At 40.2% G+C, this 15,073-nt stretch overlaps 1 protein-coding gene across 2 annotated transcripts in view; it reads left to right on the forward strand.

Moving 5' to 3' along the window:
• The window catches only part of dach2 (dachshund family transcription factor 2), a 321,413-nt gene that overhangs the window by 84,599 nt on the left and 221,741 nt on the right, over window positions 1-15,073 (forward strand). The gene's annotated exons all lie outside the window — the stretch shown is intronic.

The raw sequence follows: 15,073 nt of genomic DNA on the forward strand, positions 1-15,073 counted from the left end.
TCTGTCATTTTAATTTGCTGTGTTTTTGTATGATGGGTATACTTTATTAAGGTGTTCAGTGTGGGTTGTCAGCGTTGTTGATCTTCAGGATTCAATATCCTCTCTCATCTCTAGGGTAGGAGCCCACAGTGGCGCAATGAGTTAGACCAGGGGTCCCCAAACTAAGGCCCGGGGGCTAGATGTGGCCCTCCAAAGTCATTTACCTGGCCCCCGCCCTCAGTTTTAGGCTCGTCCAAAGTCTGAAATGACTTGAAGGCACACAAGAACAACAACAATCCTAATTAACTTGACTGGAGCCTCCGGTGGCCTAGGGGATAAAAGCCTTGTGACTTGAAGGTTGGGTTGCTGACCTGAAGGCTGCCAAGTTCAAATCCCACCCGGGGAGAGCAGGGATGAGCTCCCTCTATCAGCTCCAGCTCCATGTTGGGACATGAGAGAAGCCTCCCACAAGGATGGTAAAACATCAAAATATTCCGGTATCCCTTGGGCAACGTCCTTGCAGGCGGCCAATTCTCTCACTCCAGAAGCAACTCCGGTTGCTCCTGACATGAAAAAAAAAAATTAACTTGACTATCTCATTGGCCAGAAGCAGGCCCACACTCCCCATTGAAATCCTGATTTATGTTAGTTCAAATTATTTTCATTTTTAAATATTGTATTGTTGTTTTGTTGTTGTTTTTTTGCACTACATGTGCAGTGTGCATAGGAATTTGTTCGTTTTTTTTTCAAATGCTAATTTGGCCCCTCAACAGTCTGAAGGATTGTGGACCGGCCCTCTGCTAAAAAGGTTTGAGGACCCCTGAGCTAGACCCTTGTGCCGGGGGACTGCTGACCTAAAGGTCTGCGGTTCAGATCCGGGGAGCGAGGTGAGCTCCTGACTGTCAGCTCCAGCTTCCCATGCCGGGATATGAGGGAAGCCTCCCAGGATGGTAAAACATCCGAGCATCCCCTGGGCAACGTCCTTGCAGACGGCCAATTTTCTCACACCAGAAGCGACTTGCAGTTTCTCAAAAAAAAAAAAAAAAGGATCTCTAGGGTTTAAATTTATGGCCCATCTATATGCACCACTTACCACAAAGTGAGCAAGAAGTCACTCCGTGGCATCCAGATGATGCACAGGACCTCCTTGCTCTAACACAGGGTAATAATAATAATAATAATAATAATAATAATAATAATAATAATAATTTTATTTTTGTACCCCGCCACCATCTCCCCAGAGGGACTCGGGGCGGCTTACAGATATAAAACCAGCATACAGTATACAGTTTTACAAAACACACAAATAGATTTAAAAGGCATTAAAAATCATAGACTTGATTGGGGCAGACTTGCCCCACATTTTAAAAAGTTGGGGAATGCTGTTGAACTTCCTCAAGTTGAAGTCCACTCTGCACTTGGAGTGAACTGTTCACGTGAACCAATGCTGTCATTCCACTTGCCGTGTGCTCCCTGGCATGGAGAAGAGGGATTGGCCCATGTTTCATTTTTGAATCACTGTAGCTCTTGGCTATTGCTTGGCGCCTTTGCTGATGTTAGCAAAGGTGCCCAAATGACTTGGAATCCATCTACATGGACCACTAATGCAAGACCAGTCCGGAGTGATAGTATTCTGGCTAGGGATGGCTATACACCTGGGCTGAACCTGGACAGTCATGCTCACCACCAGTGTTATTTTTCCGTTGCCTCTTTCCTCTCCAAGTTGTGTGGATGGTTTTGCTGACACTAGCGATGACTAGAGTGCCCTGGACCACAAGAAGATCAAACCAGTCCATACTACAGAAACAAAGCCTGACTCCTCACTGGAGGGAAGGATATCAGAGGCAAAGATAAAATGCTTTGGTCACATCATGAGAAAACAGGAAAACTTGGAGAAGAGAATGATATTAGGGAAAATGGAAGGAAAAGGGAAGAGGACAAGATGGATAGATGTTATCCTTGAAGTGACTGGCTCGACCTTGAAAGAGTTAGGAATGGCGACGGACTGGTCCATGAGGTCACAAAGAGTTGGAAATGACTGAATGAATAAACAGTAGCTCTTTGGATCTCCATGGTGGTCATTACGGGGCCACCTAACCTGACACGAATAAGGGTGACCATCCAGTAAGGTTGAAGATTGTGGAATGGTTATATCTCATTTTTGGTATATATACATCTTAATACTTGTAGATGATTATCAAGACACATCTGTAGTGTATTTTTAAAGATGAGAACCTTGCTAGCTTCCAAATAATAATAATAATAATAATAATAATAATAATAATAATAATAATAATAATAATAAGGCCTGATCCTTGCAGCCCAGGAGCAAGCCATCAGAACAAATGCAATTAAGGCCAAGATTGAAAAATCAGCTGATGACCCAAAATGCAGACTGTGCAAGGAAACCAACAAAACCATTGATCATATCCTCAGCTGCTGTAAGAAAATCGCACAGACAGACTACAAACAGAGGCACAACTATGTGGCCCAAATGATTCATTGGAACTTATGCCTCAAATACCACCTCCCAGCAGCAAAGAACTGGTGGGATCACAAACCTGCAAAAGTATTGGAAAATGAGCATGCAAAGATACTGTGGGACTTCCGAATCCAGACTGACAAAGTTCTGGAACACAACACACCAGACATCACGGTTGTGGAAAAGAAAAAGGTTTGAATCATTGATGTTGCCATCCCAGGTGACAGTCGCATTGACGAAAAACAACAGGAAAAACTCAGGACCTCAAGATTGAACTTCAAAGACTCTGGCAGAAACCAGTGCAGGTGGTCCCAGTGGTGATGGGTACACTGGGTGCCGTGCCAAAAGATCTCAGCCGGCATTTGGAAACAATAGACACTGACAAATTACGATCTACCAACTGCAAAAGGCCACCCTACTGGGATCTGCACGCATCATCCGAAAATACATCACACAGTCCTAGACATTTGGGAAGTGTTCGACTTGTGATTTTGTGATATGAAATCCAGCATATCTATCTTGTTTGCTGTGTCATACAATAAAATAATAATAATAATACTTTATTTCTAGACCGCCCTCTCTCCCCAGAGGGACTCAGGGTGGTTAACATACATATAAACGGCAAACATTCAATGCCACAACTACTTCACTTAATATCAAAAGTAAAAAATGACAATAGCGTACTCATTATAATAAAAATTCCAAATGAGAAAAAACAAATTTAAACATGACACTCAGTAAAAAGATTATTGCACAGAGCGGGCGTATTACTTATTGAACATTGCAGTGTTGAAACGTAAAGTAATAATAATGGAGGAGACAGTCAAATTGCAATTCTTGTATGATAATTTTTATGTTACATGTATATCTGTTCACCTATAAAAGTGACTAAAAGGAGCCGCGGGGGCGCAATGGGTTAAACCCTTGTACTGGCTGGACTGCTGATCTGAAGGTTGGGCTGCTGACCTGAAGATTACCGATTCGAATCTGCGAGATGGGGTGAGCTCCTGTCTGTTAGCTCTAGCTTGCGGAGAAATGAGAGCAGCCTCCCAGCAGGATGGCAATGTATCTGGGCGTCTCCATAGATGGCCAATTCTCTCACAGCAGAAGCGACTTGCAGTATGTTCTCAAGTCGCTTCTGACAAGTAAAATAGAAATGGTGGCACAATATAGAATAAATATTTGTTTGGATCTGGCTCTAGCTAGATTAGATTCAGTGATAGCTGAGAGAAGTTGTGCTGCCTATATTTCCGTCTCCTCCGTCAGCCAGAGAATAGGTCAATGGCCATTACAATTAGCAAGATCATTAGCATGGGCCGCATACATTTAAGGAGCCCATCAGCCGAGGAGTGAGCTTTGCCCATGCAAGGTGAGAAACAAATGTGGACCACGTCCCGCTGAATAAGCGCTTTTGGCTCTGCAAGGAGGTGACTCCTCTCTTGATGGCTGGTGGGGGGTGGACAGTGAAATAATTACTTAACAGGGTGTAAACAGTGTGAGATGTGAAGTGTGCTCCTCCTCCCCCCTTCCTTACTCCTTCCCCCCTTTCCTTCATTGAGAGAGTTTCTCGTCACGATGGCTCCTTTGGGACGGGCAGCAGGGAAATTTGATTAAATAGATGCCTGGGGTCACGACCCTGTCTAAACACGCTGCAGCTCTCAGCATTAATCAAAGAGTTGTAAAAAATAAAAATAAAACCCCTGAACACCTGACCTTGGCGCACGTGAGCATTTGGGAAGGTTTGTATACAGTTGCAAAAAGGGGTGTGTGTGTGTGTGCGCGCCCCATCTTCTTGTGTGTGTGCAAGTGGTTTGCAAACACTAGCCAGGGAAACAGTCGTGGGACACTTTTCCACCATCCTGGTAATGATAAATAAATAGTTTGGTTGCTGTGAGTTTTCTGGGCTGTATGGCCATGTTCCAGAAGCATTCTCTCCTGACATTTCACCCACATCTATGGAGCCCCCAGATGGCGTAGTGGACTAAGTGACTTGAAGGTTGGGTTGCTGACCTGAAAGCTGCCAGGTTCGAATCCCACCTGGGGAGAGTGTGGATGAGCTCCCTCTATCAGCTCCAGCTCCATGCGGGGACATGAGAGAAGCCTCCCACAAGGAGGTAAAAACATCAAAACAGCCGGGCGTCCCCTGGGCAACGTCCTTGCAGACGGCCAATTCTCTCACTCCAGAAGCAACTCCGGTTGCTCCTGACACAAAAAAAACAAAACAAAAAACCCCCACATCTATGGCAGGCATCCTCAGAAGTTGTGAGGTCTGTTGGAAACTAGGCAAGTGGGCTGTGTGTGTGTATATATATATGTGTGTGTGTATATATATATCTATTTCTGTATCTGTGGGTGGCTTTGACATGGAGATGATGCCATGAGATCCTTGGTCTTTTCACTATTAACTTGATCATAGTAAGTAGAGATGAACTTCAGGCCTATCATGAGAAATGCATTGGTGACGAAGAACCAGAGGGTGAGAATTAGACACGGTGAGATTTAGGGTGCCTTGTGGTTTCTCACTTTACTGTTTCTACTAGTAGTGTCATCACTGCCATGGTGACACCGTGATCTTGGTGACTGCCACCTCCAGAACTTGTTCACGTCCCTGTGCCACCGTTGCCTTGATGGCACAACCAGCAGAAGCATCGCTGTGGAACCCTACAATGGACATGCAAGCCTTGTTTCATCCAGCAGCAAAAGCATTTGTGAAGGGAGCCAGCCTTGCAAAGGCACTGTCGAAAGCAATGAGAAATAAAAAATGCTTTGCCATCGCTGTGTGAATTTATCAAAAGTTGCTGATGAATAATTGAATGATTTCACACCCAGGGCAGCAGTTACAATAGCTTTAGACATTAGAGCGGTTTGTGTTTGAAATGCCGTGTTTAATAGTTCAGACATCTCGGCATTCCTGCTCATTGATCAAATGACAATGCATGTCTGCCAGCCAGTCTAACATAGGCTGGATGGATGAATTTGAATACAGATGTGACATCGAGTATGTGGAGTTCATCATCTCAAAAGTCATACCAGAGCTTGGACACATTATTTTGGGGGACAGTCGGTCCAAGAATCTTCCAGTGTGTTGGGAATCATTCTGGTCTACTCAAGTCTAAATGTAGTTAGATAGATGATAGAGTTAGATTGAGGGAATCCTTTCCCTGTTTATAAAGCATGCCTAGACAGGCTTTACTGTGTTTCACTCTATCCTGCTTACGTCACATCCCTTACTTTGAAGTTAGTAGAAATGTGAATCTCTAGGGACACTACCTTCTCATTGGTCAGAATGTCTTTTATGGCCCCAATAAAATGGACCATGAGGTTGGAACCATTTTGGTTCAGTCTCTTCTCCCTTTGTTCTTCAAGCTAACAACACGTCCTGCCATCTCTCCTGAGAAGATGTAACTATTTAGATGTTTGTTATTTTTCCTTTCTTATTTTTCCTTAGAAACCAGTCTAGAGTAGACTAGACAGCTCCCAAGCCTTTCTATCTACAATGGAGTTCTTTTTACCTGAATAAATACTTTTTGAACTTTTACTGAGACTCTGCAGTCCATTGCAATCCTAAATGGTCAAAGGCTTCTCTGTAAGTAACTGCTGCATTTGAAAGCTTTGCTTTTGCTACTCTGCTGACTTTTGGTGGAATCTCCCCCAGAGAGGGTTAAATTGAGTCTAACCACTCAGAGATTACCACAACACAGTGAACATGGTAGATACTTGTTGCGAGATTTGGTAAGTTAAAATAATAGAACCGTAGAACCTTAGAGTTGGAAGAGACCACAAGGGCCATCCAGTCCAACCCCCTGCCTTGGAGGAAAAGCACAATCAAAGCAACCCAACAGACTTATACTCTTAAAATTAAAGATTACTTTTCCAAACTTTGATCCAAACACTAAGCATTCTCAAACAATTATGCTGGCAGATCACCTCACATCCAAGTATTACCCAGTGTTGACCCTGCTTCTTCTTCATCATCACAGGCGACCACTTGTGTCCAAGTATGATTGCCTTCCAAGTATAGGGTCTTGTTGGTGGGTTATGTAGGTGACTGTAGAGACCTATTCTTCATCTGTATGTTCTTTTGCAATGAGGATATCGATTTCCAGGTCGTCCCAGTCAGGGTTGGCTTGATGCACCTTCTTCTTCACACATTTCTCCCTTTCGCCCTCCATTCATGCCTCTTCGAATTCCACAGCACTGTTGGTCACAGCTGACCTCCAGTTAGAATGCTCAAGCGCCAGGGATTTCCAGTTCTTGGTGTCTATGCCATAATTTTTAAGGTTAGCTAAGCAGGTTAAACTGTGGGGGTGTCTGACTGTGGGGGTGCTCATCTTCATTTCTAAACTGAAGACCCGGCATTGTCTGTAGACACCCCCAAGGTCATGTGGCCGGCATGACTGCATGTAGCACCATTACCTTCTCGCTGGAGAAAAAGACCTATTGATCTACTCACATTTGCATGTTTTCGAATTGCTAGGTTATTAAAAGCTGGGGCTAATAGGGGGAGCTCCCCTTGCTTCCCTGATTCGAATTGCCAACATTTTGGTCAACAAGTTCAGCAGCTCAGCAGTTTAACCCGTTGCACCATTGGGGGCTCTCCTAGACTTAATACACGAGTGTATAAGTGACTCTTGGAGAGAGAGTTTCCCCCGGACTGTGGTGGAGGCTTTTAAGCAGAGGCTGGATGGCCATCTGTCGGGGTGCTTTGTATCGGGGGTTGGACTGGATGGCCTATGAGGTCTCTTCCAACTCTACTATTCTATGATTCTATGAGAGAGAGGCCAGTGCTGATGGTTGAAAGAGTTAATTTTCTCTCATCCGCTTGGTAAAACAATTCTACAGTAAATATTTTAATTAAGTTTTCTTGGAGAACGAACGGTTCATCTAGACTCAGGTCACATTGACAGCGCTAAACGGCACGGGGCGATTTACGATCTCCCCCCCTCCCTTGTTTACTCAGGAATGTAAAAATTTCCCTTTCTAAATGGGACAGCCTTATCTTTATTATTCCAGGGCCTTTTTCAGTTTACAGTTGTGCTATAAGCAATGTTTCTGAAGCTTATTCCGGGATTCCTAACTAAATGAACAGACAAAATGAATGCTCAGCGCCTGCAATCTGAGCGTTTTTATACATTTGGTGATTGAGAGTTAAGCCTTGCCGAGGAGAGGAGGGGAGAGGAGAGGAAAATTGACAGTTGCACCTTATTTATACAAAATGTATGTGATAACAGAAGGTAAATTGAGCTTCTGGAAATAAAACTTGTTTACAAACCCTTTTTTTTCCTAATGGGAGGCAAGCGATGATGACTTGAATTTCAAGGCTTGGGAGCATCAAAGAGAGCATCTTTCCATTTTAATCTAATATCTGTCAAAATGGATGTCTCGATGCATTTTATTTATTTGACTCTTGGTAACAGGAAACTCTGCTAACCAACTTGGACGCTGGCTGGGCTGTTTTTCCCCTTTTAAGTGAGCGGGCGGCCAGCCAACCTTTTCTTGGCCGCAGAATATATATATATATATATATATATATATATATATATATTCCCCTTCCCCCTAAGAAATGAAACCATCCCACGTGAATGGCATTGTCCCAGCTTTGCTGTCCACAGGAAACATTGACTTCCACACCTTGGTACAAACTCCGCGTCTTTTGTGTTTGGCGGGGAACTTTCCAATGCGCCTCGTCAATAATAATTGGGAAAACAGCTAATCTTCAGGTTCAAGAGAGAGAGCAGGGGAGTTACTGGCTTCCTTAGATAAATGGCAGGCTAAAGGTTGGTTGGAAAGCCAGGTTCTAAGATCAGATAAACCAACACGGAACGTCCTGGTCGGGACAAAGTGTACTATTCGCAGGCTAAAAATATTGGATGATGAAAGTGGTGGGTCCAAACCATCTGTGTTTTGAGTCCTGCAACAATTAGTAATTTTATTATCTTTCCCAACCCCCAGATTCTCATTCTTTGTCTTATTTAGATGTGGAGTTTAGTTGAGATAGGTTCCAGAACTAATGCAGGTAATGGTGGTGGTGATGATGGTGATGATGATGATTATACCATATATACTCGAGTATAAGCCGACCTGAATATAAGCCGAGGCACCTAATTTTTTTTTATAATATATTTATTGAGCTTTTAGTCTTATAAAATAAAATAGGATTACAACGAAAGAGTGGGAACATTTTGGTTGTATAGAAAGTAGGAATATAAGGGAAAAGAAAGGCTAAGAGAAAGAAAAAAGGGGAAAAAGGGAGAGAAAAAAAATATAGAAGTATATATTTAAAAAGGAAATTCTATCTAACAATAATGAATTATAGAAGAAAAAAAGGTAAAAAAAAGAAAAAAAAAGTTTGTTGGCTTCCTTCTTACTTTGATAGTCCTATAATTTAATCCATTTAATATTTAAATTATAAATTATAGGCCGAGGCACCTCATTTTACCACCAAAAAACTGGGAAATCATTGACTCAAGTATATTACCAAAAATTTACATTAATTGAGGCATCAGTAGGTTAAATGTTTTTGAATACAGTAGAGTCTCACTTATCCAACATAAATGGGCCGGCAGAATGTTGGATAAGCAAATATGTTGGATAATAAGGAGGCATTAAGGAAAAGCCTATTAAACATCAAATTAGGTTATGATTTTACAAATTAAGCACCAAAACATCATGTTATGCAACAAATTTGACAGAAAAAGTCGTTCAATACATAGTAATGCTATGTAGTAATTACTGTATTTACGAATTTAGCACCAAAATATCATGATGTATTGAAAACATTGACTATTTATTATTTTATTTCCAATATTTCTATCCCTCCCTTCTCACCCGAAGGGACTCAGGGCAGCGTACAATTGGCAACAATTCGATGCCGACACATCATTAAAAACAACAACATATAAAAATGTATTACAACCAATTAAATACAGTATAGAATATAAAACATAAAACATATGCTTAAAATCCGTTCGTCCAATATCCTCCTACTTTATCGATATAACAGTCTGGGTTGTTTTTGTTGACCCAGACTGTTACATGCGTTGGATAATCAAGAACGTTGGATAAGCGAGTGTTGGATAAGTGAGACTCTACTGTATTTACATCAAGCACTAATTTAAGATAAGACTGTCCAACTCTGATCAAATCATTATTCTCATCTTCTTCCATGTAAATGTGCTTATGTATCCTTTTAATAATAATACAGTAAAATAATACATGTAATAATAATAATAATAATAAATACAGGAAAACAATACATGTAATAATGGAGTAAAATAATAAATGCAATAATAATAATAAGATCAGAGTGAAATAATAAATGTATTATTATTAATAATAAAAATAGAATAAAGTAAATGTAATAGTAGCAACAATAATAGAGAAAAATAACAAATCTACCATATATTCTTGAGTATAAGCTGACCCAAATATAAGCCAACCAGGACCCTCACCCAAGTATAAGCCGAGGGGGGCTTTTTCAGTCCTAAAAAAGGGCTGAAAAACTAGGCTTATACTCGAGTATATACAGTAATAATAATTTTATTACCTGCGTCTCCTTGCAGCTCAAGTTAAGACTATACCAGGCATGGGCAAACTTGGGCAAACAGCCGGTAGGCTGTTCGGAATGGTGGGAGTTGAAGTCCAAAACACCTGGAGGGCCCAAGTTTGCCCATACCTGGTCTACACTGTAGAATGAATGCTGTTTGGCGTGACTTCAACTGCTGTGTCTCAATGGGAGTTAAAGTTTGGTGAGGCTCCAGCACAATTTGGTGGAGGCCCTGGTGGCCCAGTGGGTTATACCCTTGTGCCAGCAGGACTGCTGACTTGAAGGTTGGGTTGCTGACTTGAAGGTTCAAATCTAACCCTGGGAAAGTGCAGATGAGCTCCCTCTATCAGCTCCAGCTCCATGCCGGGACATGAGAAAAACCTCCTTGTAGGCAGCCAATTCTCTCACACCAGAAGTGACTTGCAGTTTCTCAAGTTGCTCCTGACACACAAAAAAGCACAATTTGGCAGAGGAGACTTAAGTATTATATGAAACTTCAATTCACAACATCCTGTAGAATTGAGCTGGTGTCGAACTGCATCCATTCTGCAATGAAGACGCACCCTCGGAAAGTCCGGACAATTTGATCTTGGCAAGTTCCGATACTTACTGATCCTGGTTTGTAACTCCACTATTAATGTATAGACAATAGCTTAGACCAGGTCTACACTATAGAATGAATACTGTTTGACACCATAAGCCTTTACCTTATCTGTGTTTCTAGGCATTGAATATTTGCCTTGTGTTGTATCCTGGAGCCCGCCCTGAGTCCAACCAGGGAGATAGGGCAGAATACAAATAAAGTATTATTGTTGTTTTTGTTGTTAATTGTCATGAATCAATGCTATGGAATCCTGGGAGTTGTAGTTTTACAGCATCTTTAGCCTTCTCTTCCAAGGAGTCCTGGTGCCTTAGGATTCAATAATAAGTACCTATGGTGGTTAAAGCGGTGTCAAACTGCATTTCTTCTACAGTGTAGTAGTTGCACCCAGAAATTAATCAAGGCTACAAACAAACTTTAAAATATAGACTTATTTCTTCAGAGCTTGTCCTCTTTTGCAAAGCCTTATCATGTTTCCCAGGAGCCCATGGTGGCCCAGCGGGTTAAACAGTTGAGCTGCCGAACTTGTTGACCGAAAGGTCGGTGGTTTGAATCCGGGGAGCAGGGTGAGCTCCCTCTGTTAGCCCCAGCTTCTCCCAACCTAGCAGTTTGAAAACTTAAGTGGCTGAGCGGGAAAAAGAAAGGGCCTGAGGCTGTTAGGAATGGTGGGAGTTGGAGTCCAAAACACCTGGAGGGCCTAAGTTTGCCCATGCCTGGTGTAGATTGCCCGCAACATTGCCCATAGTGGCATCATTTTTCTTCCTTCTCTTCTGTCTTAATTCTAAAATTGGATCCACGCGATCCATTCAATGTCTTTCTTTCCTTGCTTGCTCCCTCTCTTCGGCCAGACAGTGAGAACAAAGATACCGTCGGATTCATTTTCTCATTATTGATTTCGCCCACCAGCTGCCAGCTGTTTTGGCTTGTTCATTTATATAACCCTCTGGGCAACTTTTTTTTGGTTTTGTTTTGTTTTATATAAAAAAAATTACTTTTCTTTGACCATCTGCTCAACGCAAGTGGTTTAATAATTAAAGACCCGCCGTCCTTTTTCCTCCGACAAACACAACTGCTGCCATGTTTGCAGCAGAGAAACCAACATTTCTGCTCTGCGTGTTTGTTTTAATGTTGAGGCAAAACATCCATTAGAGACACTCACAATCGTTTGGGAGTTTTCCCTTGAAGTGTCGTGTCAATTCGCCCTTTTGGGGGGAATAAGTGCCTGTTGCGGGGGAGACGGTGCCAAACTCCCGACTTCTCTGTTTTTAGTGGGATTTTCCCTTGGCTCAGAAATCTATATATATAAAAGGGTAATAGAATCACGGCACCGGACAAAACAACTAAACTAAATGCCCCACAATCTCGAAAATTGACAGCACAACCTCTCATCCACGCCTCTACATTCATACTACAAAAAGAAAAGAAAAATTAAGTCCTAGCCACAGCAACGCGTGGCCGGGCACAGCTAGTCCTTTATATACTGTATATACTCGAGTATAAGCCTAGTTTTTCAGCCCTTTTTTTTAAGACTGAAAAAGCCCCCCTCAGCTTATACTCGGGTGAGAGTCCTGGTTGGCTTATATTTGGGTCAGCTTATACTCGAGACTATATGGTACATTTATTATTTTTCTCTATTATTATTGGTATTAATACATTTATTACTTTTCTCTATTATTGTTGCTACTATTACATTTATTTTACTCTATTTTTATTATTATTATTAATACATTTATTATTTCATTCTGATGTTATTATTATTATTATATTTATTATGTTACTCTATTTATTACTATATGTATTATTTTCCTGTATTTATTATTATTATTATTATTATTATTATTATTACATGTATTATTTTACTCTATTATTATTAAAAGGATACATTAAGCACATTTACATTGAAGAAGATGAGAATAGCTTACCTATGACTGCAACCTCGCTGGTTTTAATTCTATGTTTTATTAAGCGTGTTTTTATATCATATGTTAATGTTCAGATTTTATAATTGGTGTATGTTTTTGTTTATTGATGTATTGTATACTGTTACTGCTTTTATTTGATATTTCTGTGAGCCGCCCCGAGTCCCCTTCAGGGGAGATGGAGGCGGGATATAAATAAACTAAATAATTTAAAAAAAAGATTTGATCAGAGTTGGACAGTTTTCAACACAATGTTTTCAATACATTGTGATATTTTGGTGCTAAATTTGTAAATACAATAATTACTACATAGCATTACTGCGCATTGAACTACTTTTTCTGTCAAATTTGTTATATAACATGATGTTTTGGTACTTAATTTGTAAAATCATAACCTCATTTGATGTTTAATAGGCTTTTCCTCAATCCCTCCTTATTATCCAACATATTTGCTTATCCAACGTTCTGCCGGGCCGTTTATGTTGGATAAGTGAGACTCTACTGTAATAATAATAGTAATGCTACAAAAAAAAAAAAAGATTAGCAGAAGTACCGTATATACCCGAGTATAAGCCGACCCGAATATAAGCCGAGACACCTAATTTTACCACAAAAACTGGGAAAACTCATTGATTGAGTATAAGCCGAGAGCGGTAAATTTCAGAAATAAAAATAGATACCAATAAAATTACATTAATTGAGGCATCAGTAGGTTAAATGTTTTTGAATATTTGCATAAAGCTCAAATTTAAGATAAGACTCTCCAACCCTGATCAAATCATTATTCTCATCTTCTTCAATGTAAATGTGCTTATGTATCCTTTTAATAATAATAGAGTAAAATAATACATGTAATAATAATAATAATAATAATAAATACAGGAAAATAATACATGTAATAATAAATAGAGTAAAATAATAAATGCAATAATAATAATAAGATCAGAGTGAAATAATAAATGTATTAATAATAAAAATAATAAATATAGAGTAAAATAAATGTAACAGTAGCAACAATAATAGAGAAAAATAATAAATGTAATAATACCAATAACAATAGAGAAAAATAATAAATGTACCATATATTCTCGAGTATAAGCTGACCCAAATATAAGCCAACCAGGACCCTCACCTGAGTATAAGCCAAGGGGGCTTTTTCAGTCTTAAAAAAAGGGCTGAAAAACTAGGCTTATACTTGAGTATATATAATAATAATAATAATAATAATAATAATAATAATAATAATAATAATAATGGTATTAGTGAATAGTTGTTTGTTGCCTGTTTTGTTCAGAAAGCTATCCAAACAATCCCCTCGCCTTCAGTTTATCATCTCTTTCAGATGCATCTCAAACCTTGACCTGTAAGATTGCTCTCTAGGGAGGTGAACAAGATTTAATCCTTTTTTCCTTTTCAAAATGTGCTTTTAATCTTTGGATCCTTCTGAGACCTCTTTTGCTGTAGTTTTTGCTCCAGGACCATTTGTCCGACCTCCCATTCCCTGCCACACAATTTATGTTTGCAAGACGGTCCCAGATATTTATGTGCCTGGTGCTGAACTCCACATTGGTGAGATGGAGCCGGCGTTTTGCTTTGGTATCACTCTGTGTGCCTTGCGAACAAAACGATTGTGTGTTTTCTTAATGAGATGAAAGATATCTGTATCTTTTTTAAAATCCCTTTGAGAGTTTTTAGATTTGTTTATCAAAGATCCTGTCATCTTTTTATGCTTTTTCAATTGTGTATGTGTATATATAAGCACAGATTGTTCTAGGCAGCTGTTGAACTCAGGAGCCTCTATTACTCCTAAACAGGATAATTTTCAAGACTGGGTGTATCTAAACTGCAGTATTAATGCAGTTTGACACCAGTTAAACTGACATGGCTCATTGCAATGGAATCCAGGAATCTATAGTGTGGCACTCTTTAGCAGAGAAGGTGAAAGACCTTGTAAAACTACAACAGTTCCATAGCATTTGGCTATGGCAATTAAAGTAGTGTAAAACTGGATTGCTGTGAGTTTTGTGGGCTGTATGGCCATGTTCCAGAAGCATTCCCTCCTGACATTTTGCCCACATCTATGTCAGGCATCCTCAGAGATTGTGAGGTCTGTTGGAAACTAGGCAAGCAGGTTTTTTTTTATCTCTGTGGAATAATGTCCAGGGTGGGAGAAATAACTCTTGTGCACTTCAGGCAAGTGTGAATGTTGCAATTGGCCACCTTGATTAGTATTGAATACCCTTACAGCTTCAAAGCCTGGTTGCGTCTTGCCTGGGGGAATCCTTTGTTAGGAGGTGTTAGCAGGCTCTGGTTGTTTCCTATCTGGAATTGCTCTGCTTTTTGAGTGTTGCTCACAGCATGATTCCGGCCATGAAAGCCTTCGGCAACACGTTCCCTATGATACATCTGAATTCACTTACTGCTACTCAGAGCTGGAAAAATGTATTTATTTGCTTATTTATTTAAATAGCAACATCCTGCTATAGTCTTTTGCAGGAGAGATAAAGCGGGCGTACAAATAAATATAATAATAATAATAATAATAA

The sequence above is a fragment of the Anolis carolinensis genome, unplaced genomic scaffold (assembly GCF_035594765.1).
Source record: "Anolis carolinensis isolate JA03-04 unplaced genomic scaffold, rAnoCar3.1.pri scaffold_12, whole genome shotgun sequence".
NCBI lineage: Eukaryota > Metazoa > Chordata > Lepidosauria > Squamata > Dactyloidae > Anolis > Anolis carolinensis.